The sequence below is a fragment of the Oreochromis aureus genome, linkage group 15 (assembly GCF_013358895.1).
Source record: "Oreochromis aureus strain Israel breed Guangdong linkage group 15, ZZ_aureus, whole genome shotgun sequence".
NCBI lineage: Eukaryota > Metazoa > Chordata > Actinopteri > Cichliformes > Cichlidae > Oreochromis > Oreochromis aureus.
In genome coordinates this window covers 29,087,929-29,114,645 of record NC_052956.1, presented here as the reverse complement: position 1 = coordinate 29,114,645, position 26,717 = coordinate 29,087,929, and the positions used below count along the sequence as shown (strand labels likewise).

Genomic DNA, 26,717 nt, shown 5'->3' with positions numbered 1-26,717 from the left:
GTCCTGAATCAGTCTTATTAGGTAATGTTCAAATCATTTTATCATCCCAGTGTTTTCAGTGTGTGAGAAAGTACTCAGGGCCTTCAAGTTACACACTATGAAAGGCAGCAACAAGTTTAATATTCAGAAACCTAAAGTATGTATCAGCAGCAGAATGGAGCTAAAAATAAATGTTTGTTTCAGTTCTATGAAGCTTTGAGTATTTTGGATTAGTAGCACTGCTGTGTTTGTTGCATCATATTGCTGTAATTGTTTATATGCTTTATATATACTCCCAGAAGCTGGAAGAACGGCTCTCAGCCAACGACCCTGCGTCAGTGTGGAGGGGCCTGCAGGAAATCACCAGCTACAGACGCCCCGTACCCACTGTTGAAGCAAACAAAGACCTGGCCAACGAGCTAAATACATTCTACTGCAGGTTTGAGACGGACAGACTCCCACGCCTCACCCTCCCCTCCCCAGAGACACTGCTTCAGACAATGACCCCCAACACACCTTCCACTTCTCCCCCCTTCACCCTCCCCCTCCCCAATCCAGTCTCAACGACCACCCCCACCCTCCCCAATCCAGACCCAACGACCACCACCACCCTCCCCATTTCAGACTCAACGACGACCATCACCCTCTCCAATCCAGACTCAACGACCTCCATCACACCTCTCACCCCCCTTCCCTCCACCCTGAAACTCAGAATACACACTGAGGATGTGAGCCGACTATTTCAGAAACAGAAGCCCAGGAAAGCCCCCGGACCAGACGGTGTCTCACCCTCCTGCCTCAAGACCTGTGCTGAACAGCTGGCTCCCATCTTTACTCGCATCTTCAACAGATCCCTGGAACTGTGTGAAGTTCCCTCCTGTTTCAAACGCTCCACCATCATCCCTGTTCCCAAGAAACCCACCATCACAGGACTGAATGACTACAGACCTGTTGCCTTGACGTCTGTGGTCATGAAATCCTTTGAACGACTGGTGTTAGCCCATCTGAAGGACATTACAGGCCACCAGCTGGACCCTCTGCAGTTTGCCTACCGGGCAAAAAGGTCGGTGGATGATGCAGTGAATATGGGGCTGCATTACATCCTGCAACACCTCGACCGCCCGGGAACTTATGCCAGGGTCCTGTTTGTGGACTTTAGTTCAGCTTTTAACACCATCGTGCCTGAACTTCTCTCTTCCAAACTCTCCCAGCTCAGCGTGTCTCCAGCTACCTGTCAGTGGATCACCAGCTTCCTGACAGACAGAAAGCAACAAGTGAGGCTGGGGGAGATCACCTCTGAAACTCGGTCCCTCAGTATTGGTGCCCCTCAAGGATGTGTCCTCTCACCACTACTGTTCTCCCTCTACACTAATGACTGCACCTCCAAGAACTCAGCTGTAAAACTCCTAAAGTTTGCAGATGACACCACCATCATTGGCCTCATTCAGGATGGTGATGAGTCTGCATACCGGCAGGAAGTTGAGCGGCTGGTACTCTGGTGCAGTCAGCACAATCTGGAGCTGAACACTCTTAAAACTGTAGAGATGACAGTGGACTTCAGGAGACATCCCTCAACTCTGCCCCCCCTCGTCATATCAGACAGCCCTGTGTCGACTGTGGAGATCTTCAAGTTCCTGGGTACCACCATCTCCCAGGACCTGAAGTGGGAGACCAACATCAACTCCATCCTTAAAAAGACCCAGCAGAGGATGTACTTCCTGAGACAACTGGGGAAGTACAGTCTTCCACAGGAGCTGCTGATCCAGTTCTACACTGCAGTCATTGAGTCTGTCCTGTGCTCCTCCATCACAGTCTGGTATGGTGCAGCCACTAAACAGGACAGGAGCAGACTGCAGCGGACTGTACGGGCAGCAGAAAGGATCATCGGCGCCCCCCTGCCCTCCATCCAGGATCTGTACCTCTCAGGAACCAGGAAACGGGCAGGGAAAATCATCACAGACCCCTCACACCCTGGACACAGACTTTTTGATCTGCTGCCCTCTGGCAGACGGTACAGAAGCCTGCAGACCAGGACCACCCGACACAGGAACAGTTTCTTTCCCCTCGCCATCTCCCTTCTAAACAGTTGAACTGTCACACTGCTCCCACTGCCAGACTGCAACTGCACCTTATGTACATTCTGTAGTATTCATTCCACCTCATTTCATTTCTGTATTTTATGTATATACGTTTAGATTAGTTATTTAAAGTTGGTTTACACAGCTTTGTGTATGTATGTGTATGCATGTGTAATGTATATATAGATAAGTGTGTGTGCGTGTGTGTGTGTGTGTGTGTGTGTGTGTGTGAGATTTACATTGCTGTGCTCGAGAGCCACCATCTACCGGAACCAAATTCCTTGTATTTGTCTGCACATATACTTGGCCAATAAAACACGATTCTGATTCTGATTCTGATATTCTGAAGTAAGTTGATCTATAGAGTTACATCATATTCTATAAGCATGTTATGTGTTTGTATACTTTCTGCCCAGTTTGACCCATTTAGCAGAAGTCAGCTTGTTCGTGTGCTTTTTTTTTTCCTTCACTCTTTTAAAGTGGAATTTGGAAACTTCAACTATAACGAAACCAATGTAGCTTAAAGGAAAAGGGGTGAAGTATTAGAAATTCAGTTTTTAAGAAAAACTACATTAGAAATCAGGAGATCAGCTTGTGCGCTCTGGAGATAAGCTGTTGTGCCTCTGCACGTTAAGTTACAGTCAAAATTAATTTAAGATAACCTTTATTAGTCCCACACGTGGGAAATTTCTCTGGAGATCACCGGGTTTCAGTTGAACCGCGTACAGAGGTTCTCATGTACTTTTGTTAATGTTCTTGAATGAAACAATTGAATTAAAATTTTTATGAAATTTAAAAAAAAAAAAGAAAACAGAAGTGAGCCTGTGTAAGGCTCTGATATCTATTCTGTATGACTTAAAGCAGTTATGACATGGTCTGCTTTTCTCACCCAATAAAGGAATATTTCATATATCAGTCTACTCTTCATTTTACCAGCAACAGTTATCACAGCTCGTACATTTGCTTTTACACATATATGTAAGCATTGAGCCAAATTTAGTAATAGCAACATACTGAAGGAACAATATTTGTCTCTTATATATAATACATGTATATATACACTGTCAAAGATACTTGTCTTTGACTGAAGATTTAAGGTGATAGGACATATAAACAACTACAACTTGAATCTTTACTGGAGCTCATTATTTGACACAGAGTTCACTCACATGTGCTGTACCAGTGTACCTGCACATGTGATGTGACAATAAAAGTGATTTGATTTAAGACTTCAAACTCAGTGCTGTAATAACTAATAATGATTAATATAATAACTATAATATTGGCCATATCATATTCTGACTTTAGTCTCATGAACAACATTAACTAATTGTTACTTACTAGCTAATCTTAAAATGACTATTCAGAACAGAAATGAAGTCCAACAATCATGTTTTACAGTCCTGTGGTCTCAGCCTCAGATACTTATTAAATCACACAAAGCTCGTGTAGAAACAAACAAATGTTCTCCTTCATTTCTGTCAACCACACGTTTCCAGCTATCATGGTTGCTAGGCAACCTGGGCAGCGCCACGGAGGCTAGATCGTCCCATTTCACAAGCCTCGCACTTCCGGCCTTAGCGGTCTTTGAGTATGCGGCCCTTGAGGACCGTTGAGGCTGCGTACTTTAAGGCTGCAGACCATGAATTGGGATACAGCCACAGACTTCAAATGTGCACTTGAATCCAAAAAGATAAAAAACGATCTCTCTCCCCCCCGTCTGTTGACATGCCACTGGGAGATTCTCAGTCACATTCACACCACTGTCTTATATCAGTTCCACTACATCAAGACTGTTTTGTGGTGGTCAGCTGTTTTATTGCCATGTTTTTTCCATAGTAGACCGTGCCAGCAATGCGCAATTGCGCACGGGTGCAGCTTAGAGGGAACATTGCTGATGGGTAATAAGCGAATGATTAATGCGGAAAACAGATGTTTGAGATGGGAAACTGTTCTTGAAGTACAGTGAGAGCTTTGCATGAACTGTGGTTTTTATCGTGTTGGAAGAAAAACAGCAAAAGTAAGAGGGAATTCATGGCATTCAGCCCCGACGCGACTAAGCTAATTCTGATGCGTCGGGTCCGCTCTGTGTTTACCTGTTTATGTGGAATGCGTTTCCTGCTCTCATTTGCTGGTTGTTGAAATAGTTTTGTGAGCTTTAACCTGAGATTCTGGCATTTCTGGTAAAATACATTTATATTCAGTCAATTCAGGATTTAAAGAATCGATATCGCTTCCTTCAAGCTACTCACCTTTCTCTGTCCACCTCCGCTTCCAACTGGACTAGTGCCAATTCGAGGTCACGCCCAGTAGCGGGCGACTACCGGGGCGGTGGGCTTGTTGGTGGGCGGCATCATGGGAAATAAATAAATAAATAAATAAATAAATAAAAGGTTGCTCATTCTCATGCTGCCCCGACATCAGCCAGCGCATCTTGGGAATGGCATATGCACAGATGGGTTTTCTATCGCCCATTTGCTGGGCGGGGGAGTCTGTGGCTGGCTGGAGCGGCATCTGATAACCAACTCGCAAAATAAAACAAAAATACAAACAAAGGGAGGGATACAACATGAAGTGTGTTGACATTCCTTGTTGGAATGTTTGAAGAGGGAATGTTGGGATTCAGAGATTCTTTTCTTGCTACGATATAATCTGCCTTATGATGAATGCATTAATAATATGGTTTACGGTATTATTTTATCAGTAATATTCCTTACAGGGTTCATATTGCATTGAATATGTTTGTCATCACATTCATTCTATTCACAGGTAGAGTTCATTTTATACACATTGCATATCTGTGCTTGTTTAGAGTTGATGCTCCATCCAAGAGGGTTTTAAGCTTCACTGGTGAGAGTTTCCAGGTGATACATGTTGAGGGTAGACGAGAACATAGCAGGTTAATTGCATGCATGCTTACAATACACATAAATCTACCAACAGGCCTGAGCGAAGGCCCAAGTGTCTTCTGCTCCTTCTTGAGACTTGCTGCAATTTAGTCTACTTAGTAATTAATGACGAGTGTCCATTATTAGCTCTTAGAGACCCTGAAGCTTGAAGTTTATTACCGTAAAAGGCAAGTGATATAGAAAAGAGAAGTTAGATGTCTGTTTATAGTTATTAAGATGTACATGATGTACCCTTGTCTGTAAACAATGTATTTTTGACCTGTATTTGACGTGTACGTGGGGGCGTGATCCTCTATGCTATAAAACCAGAACCCAGTGTATTTTTGTCAGAGCAAAACAGGCCATATGCTGATGGTTGTTCTCCTGTGTTAATAAACTCGTCGTTTGATTGCACTTGTCTGGTGCCTCCGTCGTTTGTTGTCTGGTCTGCAGTTGATCGATCTCGCTTCACAAACAAACACGAAAACAGCAGACATTATGATACAGACTTAAAATTTGCACCGATGTTTTTTCGAAATTCTATACACGAAAAGTGAGCGCGAGAGCCCTCGGTGCGCCTGCTCGCTGCTGAAGTCAAAGTAAACTTTATTGTCATCTCCGCTACATACAGTACAGTATATAGAGAGACCAGTGCAAGTAAACAAACAATAAATATAAGAAGAGTAAGAAAATAAATATAGGTACACTTTATGACCAGGGGTAAAGGGATCAATAACAAATTAAAATTTATAATCACACACACACACACACACACACACACACATTCCTACTTACATATAAAGGTTCACACATATACATACAATGCCTTAGAACCATGTGGACGTTGCTTTGCTGTGTTTTGTGTGAACTATCTCTCAGTAAAAGGCAGCGAGAGGAGGCTGGATCGATCGATCGCTGACTGTCTTGTTTTCATTCATGATGAATAAGTCTCTAGAACTAGCGGGGTTTGTGGGAACAGACCCAACATTTATTTGGTGCTTCGGAGCCGGTGTTGAGCCAAAAACTGATTGTCTGCCCAAAACTGATTTCCGGTATTTGCCAAAAACTGATTGCTCGTATTTAAACTGCTATAAGTAACTTGTTGGGCTATAATATGTGAAATATATGTCAAATGCATCCCTTATGGATGACATAAAAATCATCTTGAGCCACAAACAACATTCGTGTAACAAGGTAGAAGCCGCTGTTGTGCCACAACACCGGAACCTAACACATCGCATCCACCGCGAGGAGAGGGAGAGGACGCCACCGCAACGTCTGGGATGATTGACGGAAAGCCCTGGTGCCTTGATGCTTGTCACCAGGCCGTAAAGTTTGCGTCTGAACTCCCCTCGGGATGGATGGCGATTGACGGGATACAGAAACTCTTCCCATGAACGGAAACAACACGAACAGTAAGTACAGAAGGCCTTAGAGAGCGGCTACGTGACCCTGCGTTGACCGCAGGTACGGGATCGCGCTAGCCGCGTGAGAGAGACGCAGGCTTCTCCGCCGTGTGGGGCGTGGAGACAACCTAGGTTCGGTGACTCCGCCGTGAGGAGTGTTCGGAATCTCCGCCATTTGGGGCGTTTGAGAGTTTTCAACAGAGAGCGCTGGCTGTGCGTGTAGACGCAAGCGATAGGCCTATGTGTGTGTGTGCGGGCCAGACGTGGTCTGCGTGAGTGTGGCTGATTGTTGTCTTGTGTGAGAATAAAATGTGTAAGGCTGCCTTAGAAGGGGATGTAAAATTTATGGAGAAATATTCACCGGGCAGCATGCAGTATGTAAGTTGTTGGTGTAAGAAATATGGATTTGAAGGGATATTAGTGGAAGTTCAGTGTAAAATGCTTGTAGAAAGAATAACTGTAAGTGCAGCAGGTAAAACAGGGACAGCTAAGCAGAGGAAGGAATTGCAGTTAGCAGTCGCTAAGTTGTGGCTGGAGCAGGCTCAAAAGAGAAAAGAAGCACAGAATGTTAAAAGAGCAATATTATAAGCAGTAGTTGTGAAACCTGAGGATGAAACCACAGCTCAATCCACTGCAACTACTCTAGAACAATACCGTAGAAAAGCATTAGAAAGAGCCAGAATGTTAGCAGAAAGAAGAGCCAGAGAAGAGCGTGAGAGGCAGAGGTGGAGGAGAGACTAAAGGCTTAGTATGGAGAGGCATTAGGAGCAGCATTGAGTCCAAAACAGACTAGGCAGGAGAGGAGACAGAAAGGAAAGAAAGTGAACATAAACGTTGCAACCACATATCCATCCCTGACACAACAGAAAAAAAAAACATATGGTGTTTAAGTCTGCCTTGGAAGAGGATGAAATACACTGCAAAGTTTTATTCGGCAGCACGTGGTGTGTGGATCATTGACGAATGAAGTGAAATTGTGCTCTAAGCAGAAGTGAGTGTGAGTGTGTCTGACGTCACGGTGTGTGTGAAAAGGTATCCAGCTGGGGCAGACGTGATTCTGCAGGTCACCTGCCCAGTGGACAAAGAAATAACATAGTTGTGTGGTGAATGATAGCACGAAGAGTGTTTGGTGTTTCTCAGCCTGAAACAGCTGTAATGCTTCTTTCTGTTTATGAGAGGGAGAGAGAGAGAGAGAGAGATGTGTGTGTGTGTGTTGTTTTAAACAGTGATGAGAATCTGATTGGATGAATGTTTGAGATTGATCTAGCTGTTGATTTGTCTTTTGTTACTAAGTTGAGCCTGCCAGTTGGGTTGGTACGATTTATCCCCCTGGCATGAAGAACACGTGTCATGACTTAAACAAGGCCTTTCTTTCCTTTGCTTTCCTTTATTTGCTTTCCTTTCTTTTTATTTTGTTACTTTCATGGTGCACTGAAAGTTTCGGTTGATGATCTCTGCTTGAGCAGATATGCACGATTAGAACAGAAGCGCTATACGACTCGTCGTCGAGAAAGCTGTTGCAAAAGTGAGTTTCTCCAAAAATTAAAATGGGCTTGGGAGAAAGCCACTTATTTTGGACAATCAGAAAACAAGTCCCTGCCAAAAAGGATTCAGCGACGTAATCCAGTCTAAATTCTTTTTTTTTCTTTTTTTTGAAATGACATCATTGCTGGCAGTAGAAACTTATTGCGTCACGAGAGGTTCTACTGTCAGCAAATAAAAAATGAGTGGAGTGACATTGCTTAAGGAAAGTCACCGATTAAATTGTGGAATAAATTGGGATGGTTAGGATACAGGCTCTGGGTGGAGCTGGGAGTTAAACAAGCTAAACATTTAATTGCTGACTGATGTTTTTACACAGGGTTACAGGTTGGAGTATGGCTGCTCCAAGGGACAAACCCTGGAGATTGTTTTAGGGGGACTGTGCAACATTCTTGTACATGTCTCATTGGGGAGTTGACACATGGTGGAAGTCATGTGGCGAGAGGAGTGTCATTTTAATTTGCAGATGTCGTGAGGTGCCATGACGAGAAGGAGTGACTGAGAGGATCGTCCACAAGATGGAAGCTGAGGCCAGGAGAGAGGCTTCAGGAGTATTGGAGATCACCTTCGGCACAGAGAGCTGTGCTACTGGGCTTCCAGGAGATCGTCATGAGGAGACTCTGCACAGCAAAATCTTAAATGAGATAAAAGAGTTTCGACGTTGAGGAAGACAACTAAGGTGTACGACGTGCTCTGCCTTTAAAATCTTCAGCAACATTGAATCATGAGAACTTGAGGGAGCGTGCCAAGCTCCAAAAAGTGACAGTGCAGAGGAGGTCCAGCGATAGACTTGTGGTTCTGTGAACAGCACAAATGCCAGGTGACTGTGAAATAACTAACAGCACTTTTTTCCACAAGTGAAGCCAGTAACTTACTATCCTAACAGATTAGCTCTAGTTGCTTGTGCTTTACCTCCATGCGTGAGATCAGTATGTGCAGCAGCTTAAGCTGTACAATGTTTCTGGATATAGTTTTTCACCTTTTTGACACTGTTAGTTCCACACGAGGTAGAGGTCTTCTACTGCAGACTAAAATTACATTTCTGTCACCTACAAGACACTTGTCTTTAATGTTACTGTTACTCTCATAACCATACATAACCATAAAGTGGTGCTGTCAGGGGAAAATTCCCAAATAGAAAGCTGCCAAAGTAAAACAGAGACACAGTGAGACAATATAAAAAATCATATGTACAATGGGTGAACTCTCAGGAGAGTCACACAGTGCTCTTCTTTATTGTAGGTTACACAGCAGACGGAGGCAGTCTCCGCCTATTCTCAGAATATATTGCTTAACTGACAAATGCATATCTTACTAAACATTCTGTCCGTACTATACTAAACGTCTGCTTAATGTAGTGAAGTAGATTTTGGGTTAGGATGTTACATGATGTCCCTAAACGCACCACTGACATCCACACCTTTCAGCCGACAATTACCTGGCTATAAGAAACAGCTGCGCTTCACTACTGAGAGAAGGCATTTGGCAGTCTTGGCAATCTAAGGTGGCTGCAGCACTAGGCAGTTGAGCTCCACATATCTCTTAAGGAAAGCTACTCAGTTGCCCTTAGAGAGTGGTAAGTGCGACTTTTGTTTATCATACTGTGGCATAGTAGGGTGGACTCTGACTACTGTTTCCCTCTCTTGTTGCAGGTGTGCATTAGACTGCTGCTGTCTTGCCAGATGCTGTTTTGTTTGTTATGCACTACTTTTATAACGTATAGTGATTTGGGATGTGGTTTTATGTAGATCTTTTATTGATTGTTTAACGTTTTATCTTTTCTTTTATTGTTTTAGTGGAGGTGCGGCCGCTTGTTCAGAGGCTAGGCACATGAGGTGGAATCCCCTCCCCGATGCATGCGAGTGTACACACCGGGCATAGGCAGATTGCACCATTTAGAGTTTAGTGTGAGTGAGGTTTGCTGTGAAATCACACGGGTGAGTAATTGGTGGCACCCTTGGGCACTCCTCCCTGTAGGTTGCCTCCTCAAGTGGCCGGTCTCCACCATTTTGTCTAGTTGCCTCTTTTAACATATTGTGCTTGTTTTAGTGTAGCATTGTGGTAGGGAGTATGTCGTTTTAATCATTGTTCGGTAATAAAGTGTTTTAATTATTTTACTCTCTTACCCCTGCTACCCTAGGTGCCTTTTTAATCTTTTAGTTATGTTTTAGTAGTTCCTCTAAATAAACTTTTGAATTATAAACTTTCTTTGTCTCACCTCTGCCTTTAAATAACGAGTCTGTGGGCTTTGGTAGCCAGTGCAATCTTCTCATTGGCTAGAGAAATCTTTCCTGGGGTTGTAGCGCCCTCCCCCAGGTGGCGTTGTCACTACTTTAGTAACCGTCCCCGGTTATCTCATTTTCGCGACACCACATTAAGTGGCATTTTCCGTTGTTCTTTGCACAGGAACTTGTCTTCACAGGCATTTGATAAGCATAGGCAAGGTTTCATGTTTTATCAGGGTGAATCGTCATTCAGAGTTTACACAATCACAAGCAAAGCATATTTGAATAATAAACAAAATCTTTTCACAGGTGCACAATTCTGAATCTGTCAAACCTTTTGCCAACGAAAGAAGAGGGCACTCCTCATGAGTGTAGAGACCACGTAGAGAAGGAGTGTAAGCCAAGGGATGACTTACTAGATGTGCCACTTGGTGAGGGAAAGGTTTGGTTTGTTGATGGTTTGAGTTTTACAACAGTAGAGGGACAGACTAAAACAGGTTTTACTGTAGTAGATAGTGAGAAAGTTATCTGTGCAGGACAACTAGCATGTTTCATATTTGCTTGAGCAGCAGAGATGCTAGCTTTAACGGAAGCATGTAAAGCTGCAGAGAAATAAGATGTGACAATATACACTGATAGCCAGTATGCATTTGCTACGTTACATTTCTTTGTGGTGCAGTGGGTGAGACGAGGTGTGACAGCCTCTACAGGGAAACCTGTAGAACACGCCAAACTCTGCAAAATCTGCTGGAGGCAGAGTTTTTACCCAGTAGGATTGCCGTTTGTAAATGTGTAGCACACATGTGACGGCAAGATCCAGTTGCATTAGAGAATGCTTTTGCAGATAAGATCGCGAAAGAGGCAACTTTAGGAGAACATGGTGTTAACGTTTTAGCAGTGCAACGCCAGCAGACGTTGGCTATTATGCGTGATGCACTGGTAGACATGCAGGGCCACTCATCTACTGCAGGGAAACAGTTGTGATTTACAGTAGGAGCGAGCCTGTAGGATGGTGTTTGTTATCTGTGTGATAAACCAATACTGCCTTAGAATTTGTATAAGACTGCTGCTATTTTGCGCCATGGGCTTTGCCATGTCGCAACAGGAGGGAGATAATGAGTAGTTTATACTTTACAATTAAATACCCTTAACAAAATAAATAAATAAATTTTTGCAGGTCATGTATGATATGTTCAAGCACAATTCTCGGCGTAATTTGAGATCTAAGAGAGGGAAATTCCCCAGACCCAGTCACCCATTTCAAGTTATTCACATGGACTATAGAGCTGTCCAGCTGTAATAACTATGAGTATTGTTTAGCGATGATGGTTCACATTTTGTAAATGAAGTGATTGGATTAATGGCACAACATCTAGGGATAACACTAAAAACGTCATTGTTCATATCACCCACAAAGTGCAGGGTTGGTAGAGAGAACTAATGGAATAGTAATGTTAAGACTTAGGAAGAGACACGCAGGACATGGTTAAACTGTATAGAATTAGTTAAGATGTACATGAGGATTACTCCAACAGAGAATGGTTTGACTCGTTGAGATTATATATGTTAGAGTATTTAGAGTTCTAGTCTTCTGTAGTGATGATAGGAGAGCAGAAGAGAGAGCATATTAGCAGATTAGATGCTTAAAATGTTTAAAAGTAAAGAAGTCTTGAGAACAAATGATCTGCCAGATGATTCTGTTTCTCCGCAGGAGCAGAGTCTGAAGTCTGGAGATTGGATGTTGACAAGGCCATGGAGAGGAAGTCCTGGTCCAGTCCACGGTGGGAAGGTCCATATCGGATGCTGCTGACGACGACCACAGCGGTGAAGTTGCTGGAAGGAACGCTTGGATACATCAAGCGCACTGCAAGAAGGTGACACACATCCAGGCCAGCTCGGGGTAAGTGGCAGGAAGACCGGGTACAAAGGGGGGGGAAAGCCTCCAGGGCCCCTCGTCTCAATCCGGTGAAGAAACCAACTGAGCCACAGGTACTCATCAGAATGGCTGGGAATGTGCTGTGCGCCTTGTGCCTGTTAACTCTGAGTGGGATGACAGGAGCGCACTGGGACAGAGCAAACCACACCCAGTACCCGCATGGGGTTTTCAACAACTACTGGTGGCAGTTTGTGAACACAACCGCTCACATAAAGAACAAGACCAATGGTTATGCTTGTGATGCCACTGTCTACACATTCTTCTGGACTGTGGCCATATAGCATCACTGAGAGTGAGACAGTTTGTTGGTTGCCGTAGCGACACATCCAGGAGTAAACGTTCTTGGAACACTGCCAACTTTTCAACTTCTGAACCTGACTGGACGGTTGATTCACCAGTAGCTGGGAAGGTGAACTGCTCTGGTGCGATAGACCTGATAGTCTGACTCCAAGTGTCTGACTTGCTGCAGGACATTGAACAGCTAAATGAACGGGAAATAGGCCAGTTGCCTATGTGTATGAAGGGCAATGGATTAGTCCAAGTTGGAGATTTACCATGAAATCTGAGCAACGTCACCTATTCTTTGTGTCCTCTGCAAGAAGGATGCAAACAGAGAAGCTTTTGTCTACATTTGCATCATGAACACTTCTCTAAGCTGGTTGAGGTTGTGAGCCAAGAAGATCAAAACAGCTTGATCCAATTTCCTTTACAAAGCTTTTCCTGTGGTGACAACAGGACAGGACAAGAGTTGTAAATGCGGATAATTTACCAGTTGACTCTAACCCCCATAGGATGCCTATAGTGAGAAGATTCGGGGGGTTGATAGGAGTCATAAAGAAGGGTGTTGACCAGGCTACAGCTTTGAAGTTAGCTGAGAGCCACATGGACAAACGATAAAGTCAACTGATGTGTTTGAATGTCTATGTCTGTATACAGTTGGATTGTAGTGACATTTGATTTTTGAGAATGTTGATTCTTCTTGTTTGACTGTTACATTCAGTTGTTTACTTGCAGGAATACATAATGAATCGCACGACAGGAGTAGATGCACCACAAGGCTGGATAACTTGGTGAATGTCTGGTCCTTGGTGGCATCTTCTTTTGAAAATATTAATTCCTGTTTTTGGACTGTTGACACTGATTTGCTTACGTATAGGATGTAGTTTACTGTGTATGAGATCAATGAGAAGCAGGTTAACTGCTTACATGTATTAACTGTGAACTTTTGCATCGATAGAAGGTGAATGAAGAGGAGTTGTGTATGAATGAAATCTACACTGTCACTGTCCAAACAAAGGGTGCATAAGTTGAAATTTAAGTATATACAATGACAAAAAGGGGGGAAATGTTAGGTCTAATTGTTGAATGTTGCCATTGTGTTTCTTAAATTTGTACAGTCTTAGTTTAAGCAGTATTATCAAAGCCATTCCTTTGATCCTGACAGTGGAAGGTTAGGGCATAATGCTGTCTTTTGGAAAAATGTCCATTGCCAGATCTCTGCTAATTGGTGGTCATTGATGAGCAACATATCGATGCAGCTGTCCTCCACTGTGCAGCACAGTGGTTAGCACTGTTGCCCCCCAGCAAGAAGGTCCTGAGTTCAATTCCACCATCTGGCCTCACATTTCTGTGGTGTGCAGTCTTTCAGGCAAACTCTGCTCAGGTGTGTGCGAATGGACTGTTGGGGCTTTATGCAAAGTAGGCAATACACAACGTTTCTCTCCATCTTGTTTGCATTGTAAATACAAAGAGTGAGAGAGAAAAACTCTGCATATCAATTTAGTATATTTTCCGACATGAAGCGGTTTTTGGTTGTGTCTGCTTATGATTTGAAACAGGTCTGAAATTAGAGAAATTCAACAATCACTATATATACATATATACATTGTGATTGCGGTCCTCCAGCCTGAGGACCGTCCCACTCTGGAGGAGATCCTGTTACATCTCTGGATGAAGTCAGGGGTAATGTGATGTGTAATTTCACTGTCAGTCCAGTGATGCTCCAATTCAAAGTTGACATTCCTTTGGCAATGACTCCATCTAGTGGTGAAATTGCTGAACTGCATGCTCAGTCACACATGGAAGAAAGCATGTGCCTAATTTTTGGACCATTACTGAGCTTCCACTTGAGAATACCTTTTTGACATTTGGGACTTTTTGTAGTCATATTCTCAGCCTGCACAGATGACAAGGAACAGAGAGATAAACATGTCTCTCAGTGAGTCATAAATTTTTCATATATTTTATATTGTACAAATAGTTCATAAACAGTTACATTTTTTCCTCAATTTGATTCAAAAGACAAAATGAAACGAAAAGAATAAATTCAAATAAAAATAAAAATGTATAAAGCCATTGATTGAATTGTCAGATCCTGCTATTTTCTGCTGGTCAAAATCAGGGTGCGTTCAGGCAAAATCAGTTTGAAAAATATAAGTCAGTGCAGTACTGTTTAAATACAGGGAGTTTATTGAAACACAAAGAACTTCAACAAAGCAACAGAGAAACTAAAAAGCTTGTTATATATGCATGTATATATGAAAACACAGGTTTCTAGCTATAGCACAATTTCCCATGGGGCAACACCTCGCACATGTTTTGTAGCTGTACCAAAGAGGGACGAAATAACAAAAGAAAAAAGAGAAACATATTTGTCAAGAAATTTTACCCCCCCAAAAAAGTGGCATTTAAAACATGATATTCTACTGCCTTCTGGGGGAGGGAAGGAACAACGGTTTTTCTCCTTCTTGCCCCCCTCTGGTGTACAATTTCTTTTTTTCCCCCCCTGTCCCGCTTGGATCTTTAGCCATCAGAATTGTTGTCTTAAGGCCAAGAGAGATGCCAAGCGGATTTACTTTACCAACTGGATCATCATGGCCTTGCCATATTGGTCCATTTGATTGACCTTTATTATAATTGTGTATTTTATTTTATTTTCAGTTGTTACAGTCGGGACAGACATGACTGGGAGATAGGACAGGGAGAAAGAATGAAAGAAAGAGAGCGAGAGAAAGGAAAAATTGAGGGGAGAAGAGATGGCGAGAAAGGGGAGAAGAAAGAAAGAAAAACAAAACACCTGGCTCACCTGTATGGAGAGAAAAAACAGAAGAGACAACAAACAAACAAACAAAAAAAACAAAAAACAGCTACATAATAAATACAGCACCCTCTGGTGTACAATTTCTTCCTTTTTCCTGTTTAAAAAGAGTTCACATATTTTGTCATTTGACTGTAAGCAGTGCATGGAGGAGATGCTCGTTTTTTGCACGACGGTCTGCCACTTCAGCCTTCCCTTTCTTTATAAGGCTGGAAAAGGCAGGGAGGGGCCTGAGGTGGGGTCTGAACTGTGGGCACCGGTATGAGGAGAGAAGGGGGGCAGGACTGGATGGTGGGTTAAGGTTAGGATTTGGTTGGGGGTGGGGGAAATGGGATTGAAACCCCTCCCTGCCTGAGGAGGGGTCTGAACAGTGGGGTAGACTTTTGGAATCTCAGCTGAAACCCACATTTGCCAGGGTAATCTGTCATAACTGGAACAGTGGAGGCTGGAGGTGTAATGCCGTCTTTTTTTAAAATGTCATTTGGAAGCTCAGAGATTTTCATCAAAGTTTTCAGCTAATTGCTGCTCATTGATGATCTGAAACATCTCCATGGTGTCATCTGGCCTCCAGGTTTCATCATGACCCGTTGTACTGCTGTTCACAGTTGAGATAGTGTCAAAACTGACAGAGATTCAGTCACAGGTAGCTGTTCCCACAGCTCTTTAAATGAATTCTGGCTGAAGGGTAGATTCTGATTAAAAACCAAAATGCCATCCTGCCTCAGTTAAAAAGGTTCCTAAAACTGTACTGCCTGATCAGTCACTGTACACTGACATACTGTTGTGTTCAGTTATGTTTTTCTGTTCTTTTCTTTTTTAAAACATTTGCTTTTGAAAAAAAAAAAAAAAACCTATGTTCCTAATTTGGTTAGAGCCGTTCAAGCAGTAAGGGGCCTGAGGAGGGGTCTGAACTGTGGGCAGCGGTATGAGGAGAGAAGGGGGCAGGACTTGATGGTGGGTTAAGGTTGGGGGTGCGGGAAATGGGATTGAAACCCCTCCTTGCCTGAGGAGGGGTCTGAACCGAGTGGGGTAGAGGCTGGAGTGGAAAATGGGTTAGGGTAGAAAGGGAAGGGTGAACTGCAAGACAGTCACACAAAACGCAATCATCTCCTTGCACTAAAGTGGCTGCAATCAGCTGGAGGTCCAGGCTTCAGTGGATGAGGGTACAGGTACTCAACAGGTACAGGGGGCAGCCACGGCATGCCGGTCATGGGCTGCCGAGGTAAAAGAGAGGAGGTGAGGAGGAGGAGGGGTGAGTGGGGAGAAGGGAGGCTGAAATATTCACGTCCTTCTGCCCCCTCATAGAGGGCAGGAGGACGTGAATATGAACAAGGAAATGAAGTTCAGACCCCTCCCTGCCTAAAGGGAGGGGCACGGGTAAAGGGTGAGGGTGAGGGGGGAGAAGGAAGGCTGAACTATTCACCTCCTCCTCCCCCCTCTTTTGAAGGCAGGAGGACGTGCACGGTCCTGAACTTGCCTGGGTAAAGGTACTCAGACAGGTACAGGGGGCAGCCACGGCATGTTGGTCATGAACTGTTGAGATGGAGATGAATAGCTGCTGGGGTAAAAACACAACAACCCAACTATGGAAGGCTCCTCACATACCCTCGAGGACACTGGGCAAACCGCACTCAATGAGGGCACCTCAAGAGCCGAAAGAAACATCCAAAATTATTGTTTTCAGCCTGCTAACACAAACCGAAGTGCTTTGTCCAATGGGAATCCAAACAGAAGCATGAGAGGGAGAGAAATAAAAAAAAGGAAGAAAAATCTTTTCATTTCAGACTGTTGAGGCACACTTGGTTGAGTGGAGCTTCAGTGGCACTGTAAACTGTCTCAAAACACATTCACTTCAGTAATTATAATCTTTTAAACGGCAGTAGATCAAACAAGCAACAAGAAAAACTACTCTCGTTCAATGTAACAAAAAGCACTGTAACAGCTTCATATAGCAGAAGCTTCTCCTGACCACTGGAGCCTAGCTGATTCTACAATGAACAGAATAAACAATAATTGAAAGAAGAAGAACTTATTTCTGTCCAAAGGACCCGCTGAGCATTGGAACTTAAGAAAGGTGAATCACACCACTACTCTCCTCCCACTTTTCAAGGCTTATGGGGGATGCCTCATTTACACACTGGTTCCACTGTTCTAACATACACATTGCAGCTCTACTGGTCGAGTGAATGTTGTCCTTCTCTGTGCTGAATATCAAAGTAGGAAGTACAGGAATCTGTTCATCTAAACCTGTAATAAAGTTGTTCAGATGCAACGATGTGGCTTGTTCTTCACAAAGAAGGGCCTTAGAAAGATTGCTTACTGCTCTGCCTTTAGTCCCATTTTCAGCTCCATCACTGGTATTCAGTCCAAAGTTATAAAACCAGATTTTCCACAGTGTGCTTTCTCCAGCTGGGCCTCACCGGGTGGCAACATTTCGCTCATGGAAATCTGTCGATCTGTACCCCTCTGCTTTATAGGACGGAGGAGTCTGTGCACATTGGAGTCACCGATGATCACCGATATTTTCTTCACATGAAGATTCCAGTCCTGGAGTTTCCTCTGTGTGTTGGGGTCTCTCGTTGGAGTGCAGACCTGTCGTTCTGGTGAGGATGGTGAGGAAGGGAGACAAGAGGAGGAGTCCTCTGTTATTCTTGTTTGGAGGCGGGTCTGCACACAATTTTTCAATCTGTGTAGGTGTGTGAGTGTAACTCAAAGCTGTATTGTTTCAGTGAGGAGTTGACACGGTTATTCCGCTTTGTCGTTTCCCTGCTCACCTGTGGCTGTCATTCTTGTTTACTGGGTTTGTCACTGCTGATGTGGTAGCTGGATTCCAGTCTGCTAGCTTGGCTATAACCACCGCCTGGTTCTGGTCCAACGAGTCGGGCTGGAGACGGCGGCCCAGGTTCCGTTTCTCCCAGGATGGTGCCATCTCAAAGGGGCCTCTCTAGAAAACTGAAAACAAATTTTAAACTCATACTCTATGCTTTGGTTATAATGGTCATGGAGGATAACAATTGATCTCTCAGCCCAGTTTTTAGCATCTCCTCAATTACAGTCTGTGTCCTTCTATTGGAGATAGCAGGTCTATTATTTATTATTTTATCAGTCCTTTATTTATCCAGGTAAAAATCTCATTGAGATTAAAAATCTCATTTCCAAGAGAGACCTGTCATCATTCGAACAAAAGTCACATACCACATAGGTATATAACATTTAAAACAAATACAATATCCCATACCAACGTGTGTAAAATATACAATAACAGATCAAATTAAGAGTACATTAAAAACAATCACACTGAGTAAAAGAGCTGTTCTCTCGTTCCTTTAAGACAGACTTAAACTCTCCCAATGTAAGCAATTCTGATAATTTCAGTTCCTTCTGCAGATTATTCCAGGAAGCAGGGGCAGCATATTTAAAAGCCTTTTTCCCCAATTCTGTTCTGATTTTTGAGACAATCAATTGTATGATATTGTGCGAACGAAGGCTGTATTGGTTGTGGTTTTTACACATAAACACATAAATAAGATGGAACCAGCCCAAGGAGAGATTTCTAGATAAAGAGCAACCAATGGGAGAGTCTGCGAATATGCAAAGATGGACATTTAGCAGCAGCATACAAAGAAGAATGTTGTACACGATTTCCATAGCTAGTAATAAAACGTAAAGCACAATGGTACACAGTATCCAACCTCTTTAGGTAGTGGGCAGGTGCATTCATAAAAAGCAGGTCACCATAATCCAATAAAGGTAAAAAAGTTGCATGAATCAAGTGTTTTCTCACTTGGAGGGAGAAACAGGATTGGTTTCTAAAAAAGTAACCTAGTTTTAGTTTGAACTTCGACACAAGCCTTTGAATGTGAGTCTTAAATGACAAATTCTGATCTATAATGATCCCTAGATACTTGTAAGATGTGACCATTTCAATTTCAGTTCCTTGAATTGTTTTAATCTTAGGAGACGTAGCTAACAACTCTTTGCCATTTGAGAATAACATGAACTTGGATTTCTCTGGATTTAACACCAACTTAAGTTGAGTTAAATGGGACTGAACGACATCAAAGGCAGACTGCAGAAATTGCAGGGTTTGTGCTACTGAAGGGGATGAACAATAAACTATTGTTCATCATTATTGTCTCTTATCATTAACAGAAATAAGAATAGTCTAATCAAAGTTACTAAATTTGTGGTTATTCTTATTCAGAAATTGATGATAACTGTCTTCTGAAACATTTTTCAGATGATCAACCGCTTTAATAAGTCTGTAAATTTTAATAAAAAAAAAAAGTGTGGATCATCCGATTGTACTCTATTCCTCCGAGGTTCAGCTCTTTCATTCAGGGTGGATTTTACCTATCGTTTGTCTCTGGCCACTCCTCGATCAAATCTCCGATCTCCACCAGTCTGTACAAGGTAACAGATCGTGTTGTTTTTTCATCTTAGGCTTCTTCTGGGTTAGGCCTTCCTGTTGTTCATGGTGCAAGATGGGTGCCTTTGTTGACCTAGGAGGGAGAGCTGGAGACAGGTATTCTGAAATTGCCTTCTTTCTTTCTTTCTTTCTTGTTTTTTTTTTAAAGTAATTTAAGATGGGCTACGTAAAAGGTATTTGCACATACCAAGGCAACTCTTTGGATTCCGCGTCCATAAACATCCCACAGTTCTGAAACATGGTTTTCTCCACACAGAGGATGGGAGAGGAGGAGGGGTGAGGAGGGGAGAGCCAGATGGGGAGGGTTCTGTGGGCTCACAAAATGGAGGTGGTCTGGTCTGATGGATTCCTCAAGCAAACGTGTGCGGTGGCATTTTTATTTTCACATAAATAACATTTGGGTGGAAGGAATCGGATCCACCGTAAGGCTTCTTTTTAAACATTTTTTCCCCGTTGTCGTAGCCGTTAACTTTTTAAGTGTTGTGTCTATCCCGGTACTGTTTAGTGGAAGTTCTCAACAAGAGAAAACTTGTTTTTCTCCACACCAAACTCCACACAAAGGAAGGGAGAGAAGGAGGGATGAGGAGGAGGTGAGGAGGAGGGGTGAGTGGGGAGAAGGGAGGCTGAAATATTCACGTCCCCTCATAGACACTCAAGTTTTAAAGTTTCCTTTTAAATCTTTGAAAAAGATTGATGGAGTTTTATTTGCGCCCTCAAACTTTACAACACAGACCAAACATGGGCATATTAACCGGACCCTGGCACAAGAACTGCCAGACAGTCACCAAAAAGCAATCATCTCCTCCTTGCGAGAGAGGAGGTGAGGAGGAGGGGTGAGTGGGGAGAAGGGAGGCTGAAATATGAACAGGGAAATGAATTTAGACCCCTCCCTGCCTAAAGGGAGGGGCACAGGTAAGGAGGTGAGGACGAGGGGGGAGAGGGGAGAAGCGGATTACCATGGAGAGTAAAAATGTCAGAGGGCAGGGCAGGAGGCAGCCCTCTGACTTTTTTTTTTTTTTTTTGCTTTACCAACTGAAAACTTTACTCTCCATGGTAATCCGCTGTTACCGGGACAGTGGAGGGTTGGGGTGTAATGCCGTCTTTTTGCAAACTGTCCGTTGCCAGATTTCTGCTAATTGTTGGTCATTGATGAGCAACATATCGATGGCGCTATCTGTCCTCCATATCTCTTTCCTCTTCTGCTCATCTCCTCTGCCCCGCATGCCTTTTAGATGCATCCTACAAGTGTAGAGCAACACATAATCAGTTACTGCTCGTTAGGGTTTGTAATAAAAAGTATACTAAAAGACTGTTAGTTCAGTCTTTCCTGTTCTTGTCATCTTCTCTGCTCCTCATGATAAAAGATTTTTTTTAAAAAGTCTTACCTGTTTGTTTCCGACATGAAGCGGTTTTTGGTTGTGTCTGCTTATGATTTGAAACAGGTCTGAAATGAGAGAAACAGGAGATTTTTCCTGGGGAATTATAAGACAGTGGCGTCCCGTTTTCCTTCTCATTAATCATATGAGAAGAATGAAGGCGTTTTAAAGATTTTTGAGTTGAGGTTAGTCCTTCTGCAGCTATCAGTTTTCTAAAGACTTCGTCCTCCTCATACTGCAGACTGTTTAGGAAACTTGGCTCAGAGCTGCTGAAGTTCTTGACTGTCGTACATTTGTGGTTAGTCTGATGAAACTCATTTTCAGTGTACTGACTGAAAGTGAACAGGGTCCTGACTCCACGTCTGTGGTAGAGGTTGACTGTCATCTTGTGTAAAGGTGGCATCAGAGACCCTCCTCTTATTCTGTGGTGGTTCACACTTTCCAGGCTTCTCTTCTTCAGATTCACAGTATACATTTTGTAAAGTTGAATGGTTTTCTGAATGTGCCTGCCATAATTCTGTTTCCTTCTCAGTCACATTTCTAATTTTACACTCGTCAACTAAAACGGGCTCAAAGTCGGAGTTTTCAAGACCAACAATCCGCCCTCGTTTTTTCCCTGACGCTGTGGCTGTCGGTGTAGCTGAGTCAGATAAGATAAGATAAAACTTTATTAATCCCTCGGGTGGGTTCCTCTGGGAAATTCGGTATGATGATGAAAGAGGCTGCACTGAATCCATGTTTGGTGGCTCACAAGTGCACATCTTATTGAGAACTCTCCGAGGAGCTGTGAAAAAGGCAGATATGGAGCTCTGTTTTTTTGGCATTTCTGTTTTGGTCTGAGTGAAGTTGAGTGCCACAGCCAAACTGTATCCAGCACCTTCACAAAAGTGGTTCAGCAGTTTAGAAATGGGTGTCAAATGCAGTATTTCTCTCCGAGCTGAGGGCCACGAGTCACCTTTCCGGCTCCAGAAGGTCCAAGCAGTATGGCCCAAATAACAAACAAAAACATGAGTGCTGACATATGGCTGTATGCATGAATAAAAAAAAAGAAGAAGAAAAGAAATAACATGCTGGTGCAAAAATATCCCAAACACATTCCCAGATTGCCTAACTTTTCATCTCCAGGCTGCATGAATTTGATTTATGAGACTAGAATTACATTAATATAGGATCCCAGTGTGTGCACTTCACAGCAGGCAGAGACAGCAACTTGGCCACAAAATGGCATAAGGGATGGTTTCTTCAGGGGACAGACTGCATGTTATAAACTAAACCATGAAAATGTAGAGTTTCACCATCGTTGACAGCAGTTTTGTCTTAAACTCATATATTTTGCAGTGATACTACACACCGATATAGTGTCACTAAAAAGGCACAAGGTACCAGATCATGTTGTTTTGTCATGTTAGGCTTCTTCTAGTGTCGGCCTTCCTGTTGTTTGTGGTGGAAGATGGGTGCCTTTGTTGACCTAGGAGGGAGAGCTGGAGGTGCTTGGTCCATTTTAATGCAGAATAAATACATCACACAGTCAAAAATGTGTTGATCTCAAATTCCATCCATCTTCTTCTGCTTCTCCATGGCCCGGTCCCAGTGCCAGCAGTCCAAGAAAAATTAAAGCAAGGACAAAAGGAATGTGACACGTTCAGGTAGTCTGTTATAATGATAACCCAGAGATGTGCTCTTAACTCTGGTGGGAACTAACAGGTATTCTGAAATTGCCTACTTTTTTTTTTTCTTCTTTCTTTAAATGCAATTTAAGCTGGGCTACGTAAAAGAATTTGCACACGCCATGATAACTCTCTGGATTCCGGGTCCATAAACATCCCACAGTCAAAAATGTGGTGTTCTGAAATTGCCTTTATAAATAGAGACCATTTTCAGACATAGCAGTCTTGAAAAGCCATGCCCTTCATTTCTCCTCTGCAACCGTAACCCTGTGATGGCAGCCTCTTCCCCTCTCTTTCTCTGTTCTCAGCTGAAGCTCCATGTCCTATTTCTTCATGAAAACTGAAATCTCTGTCAGAGTCATGGAGATCTTCTCTGCAGTCCCTGCATCTTTTATGGGAGCGCTTCTGAACTCCTCTCAGGCTCTTTTACTGGGTCTTGTGTGTCTTTGAGTCTCTGGTTTTTAAATGCACAGAATAAAATACAAAAAAAAAAAAACTTGAAAGAGATTTCCCTGGCATGGATTTTATAGCAGATAACCTTAAAAATGTTCTGCAATTATACAAAATTTGAAAAAGTTTACATTTCTTCAGTATTGAACTGCAGAAAATAAGCCTTCTTGTCCGAGGTCATTTAAGTACAAAGAAAATAAAACACAGCGGCCGCCAGCGCTATAAACATCGGTAGACTGATGGGTAATAAGCGAATGAACTAGAAAGCGAAAATTTCAGAAGAAATTTTAAGTGTGGCTATGCCGCTGGTAATCAGTGTAGTTTGCCATTCATACGGCTGCTTAGGGCAAAACTCAGAAGAGCAGCCATTCTCCACCATGAACTATGGTAAAAACAAACACCGCTCACGCTTCACAGATGACAGCTTACAGTTTTGTGTAAAGATGAAGTTACTTCGTACCGCGCCGATTTGCAGATGCTGTGCACACAGGTTCATGAGCAGAAGTCCCATTGTACCACGGCAGACCCGACAATGTTTGCACGAACACGCTTTGAAGCATTATGTTATGGACCACTTTTCACACATGGTTGGTTTACCCACACAGCCGGCTGTAGCTTTTCAACTTACAGCCCGACACACACCTTAAAAACAGCCGAGAGAGCACAGACTACGCCCGAGAGTCGTGATTGCAGATGCTGCTCAGGTGGGTCCACTTCCCCTGCAGCGGCACTGCAGACCACGCCCCGCCACACACATCAAACACGTAAAATAAATATTTATGCACTTTTGCATTCACTTTTTGGTTTTTGTTATTTTTACACAGTGCTCTGAATGATGAACAATGGTCTACAGCCAATCTTGTGTATTATTATACAAACTTTGGCTGTAAGATTCAGATAACTATTTAATAAAAGCTAAATATTTTATAGCGCTATATAAATCCAATGCATTATTATTATTATTATTATTATGATGATGAGAGAAAGAAATCAAAGTATAACTTTGTGTCCACCTTTCCCTGTTAATGCCCTACCTGGCCCCCTGGCAAAAGGGGGGCCAGCTAGCGGCGCTGTCGCTACCCGATCCGTACCACAAACCCGATCGGTACCCTGCATGCGCAAATCTTACGTCACTTCCTCTCTTTGCCAGCATTGCGACATTCAATATATTTGAATGATACAGTTAGTGGGCAGCACGGTGGTTAGCACTGTTGCCGCACAGCAAGAAGGTCCTGAGTTCAATTCCAACATCAGGCCGGGGTCTTTCTGTGTGGAGTTTGCATGTTCTCCCCGTGTTTGCGTGGGTTCTCTCCGGGTACTCCGGCTTCCTCCCACCGTCCAAAGACATGCAACTTGTGGGGATAGGTTAATTGGATAAACCAAATTGCCACTAGGTGTGAATGTGCGAGCGAATGTGAGTGTGAATGGTTGTCTGTCCTTGTGTGTTGGCCCTATGACAGCTGGGATAGGCTCCAGCGCCCCCCGCGACCCTGAAAAGGAGAAGCGGAAGCGAATGGATGGATGGATACAGTTAGCGCCCAGTTAGCTCCTAGCATTTCTCAACAGCTCTGCCTCCTTTTCGACTACCGGGACATTTAAACAATGGATAATCCGTATACAAACAAATTCATGCTTTTCTCCTCAACAGACAGCGTCCCCCGATTGAACAAAAGCTCCGTAAAATAATAAGAATGGCGCCTAATTACAGACTTAATAATACAGACTTTGTAATAGGTCACGTGAAGATTCATCAGCCAGATTAAGTGTTTACTGACAATTGACAGTGATAGCGGACATCATCATCACTATTCCAATCAATCCTCTCCACACAGACAAGCATAAACACACTTGACTATCGCTAAATCAAATTTAACACGCATTTGAAATGACGCTAATTCAGTTTATAACAGGGTTCATTCGCTCCGTCAGCAGGTGGCGGTATCCTCGTACACTGGGGAGTAAACTGCCATTAAACGAACAGAAGAAGAAGAAAACATCTGCACATGCGCGGTACGGATCGGGTAGACCCGATTTGTAAGGTCGGACTGTGCACATGCGCAGTAAGGATCGGGGAGTCCTGATCCGTAACTATCTTTCTATTTTTCGTTTTTGTCTACATTGTACTGAAATGCTTCATTATTGCAAACGTTTGAAGATATACTTATTATTCTTAACATCTTAACAGATACTCTGACCCGTAACTATCGTAAAACGCTTCGACCGGAAGTAGACACCTTTCGCGCATGCGGGGTACCGATCGGGTTAGCTAGCTAGCCGGCTATCAGCAACATCGTCAGAACACTGTTGCTATTATGGGATGTTTTCACAAAACGAGCAGATATTTGAAGTCTACACACCTACATTCTCGCCTGAAAATATCTTAAAAGTTTATTTTGTGACCTAGAAACACTAATAAAATACATTTAAAACGAAGAGGTGTCCGCCATTGTTTAACTCGGCAGAGGTGTGCTATGAATTGTGGGATATGGAGTTTTCCGTTACCGTAACTATTCAATGGTTCGCGCAACCTTAAAACTTCCAATGGTTCCTGAAAGCAGAGACGCTGTGCGCGCCATTGATATTGTCGTCATTACGGTAATCCAAATAAGGGTAGACAGGCCGTACCACTCCCGGCATACCACTAGAGAGAGCCAACACACCACAAATGAAGCCTTCCCATTCATTTCAATGGGCAAAAACTTGCATTAAAATATTCATATTTAAAAAAAACTATAGAAGTAATAAACACCAGAAGTAATAAACACCAAAAGTCATAGCACACCATTCCTGATTCAGCCGCACAAAATGATATACCATATGTGAAGCTTGTCTCAAAACTGTGGAATAGTAATAAGTATTTAAGTCTTACTCTCAACAAGCAGCGGCGCTGCCATGGGCACTTCACCCGTGCCAAAGCGCTCACAGGCGGAGGATAGTCCTCCCCCAGCTGCTATCAGGGCAGGAGACGTTCACACCTATGCCTCCAAACGGCAAATGAATCGCGCAAGAGCGAAGCCGCTGCTCCCGCACTGACTGTAACGCAGTCGTGCCAATTTCGGGTCACTCTTGCCGGTCCAAACCCGGATAAAGGAGCAGGGTTGGAATTGTGACATTAAAAAACAATTATTACTAAAAGAAATTTAATTTGTAGTTCTAAATAAATTCTAACTGCATTTAGGACGTTTTTTACTCACTTTATGTCTCTTCCACGATGTTACTTCTCTCTCCAACAACGTAGGTTACAATTACATCAGCGTGACCAATTATGCAAATTAGGCGATGCCGTCATTTAGCAACTTCTAGAGACTGTCTCTGATTGGTTTAGACCATGATAGGGGCATGATGTGTGTCTGTTGTTGATCACGTGAATGTCTGTGGCAAATTTTAATCAGGGAGATTTGTTTTTCTTTTGTGTCCTTTCTCTCTATCTTAGAATAGAAAATTCTAAGTCTATTATTGAGATATTCTTATTTTCTGTTAATAGTTAATCTTTCAAATGACAAGAGATAATGCCTAGATATCTCACCTCATCTGTCATCTGTGTATTACATATTGACTGCATGAGACACTCATGTAGAGCTAGTATGTCACACTTATTATTATTATTATTATTATTATTATTATTATTCATCTGTAAACCTGAC

General features: G+C 43.0%; 2 long non-coding RNA genes across 6 annotated transcripts; one reads left to right on the top strand and one right to left on the bottom strand.

The window, feature by feature from the left end:
• Window positions 1-9,253: 9,253 nt before the first annotated feature.
• On the top strand, window positions 9,254-13,243 carry LOC120433313. Its single transcript, XR_005608486.1, has 2 exons — window positions 9,254-9,469; window positions 9,546-13,243. It is a non-coding gene; the product is annotated as an uncharacterized LOC120433313 (long non-coding RNA).
• Window positions 13,244-15,124: 1,881 nt separating this feature from the next.
• On the bottom strand, window positions 15,125-26,336 carry LOC120433245. 5 transcript variants are annotated; one of them, XR_005608422.1, is made up of 4 exons: window positions 26,268-26,336; window positions 19,505-23,077; window positions 17,926-18,103; window positions 15,125-17,751 (listed from the first exon to the last, which is right to left on the bottom strand). It is a non-coding gene; the product is annotated as an uncharacterized LOC120433245 (long non-coding RNA). The 5 variants fall into 5 exon arrangements; XR_005608424.1 differs by having other exon boundaries at window positions 19,505-21,024; window positions 26,268-26,327; XR_005608423.1 differs by lacking the exon at window positions 26,268-26,336 and adding an exon at window positions 25,943-26,261.
• Between the last annotated feature and the right edge of the window lie 381 nt (window positions 26,337-26,717).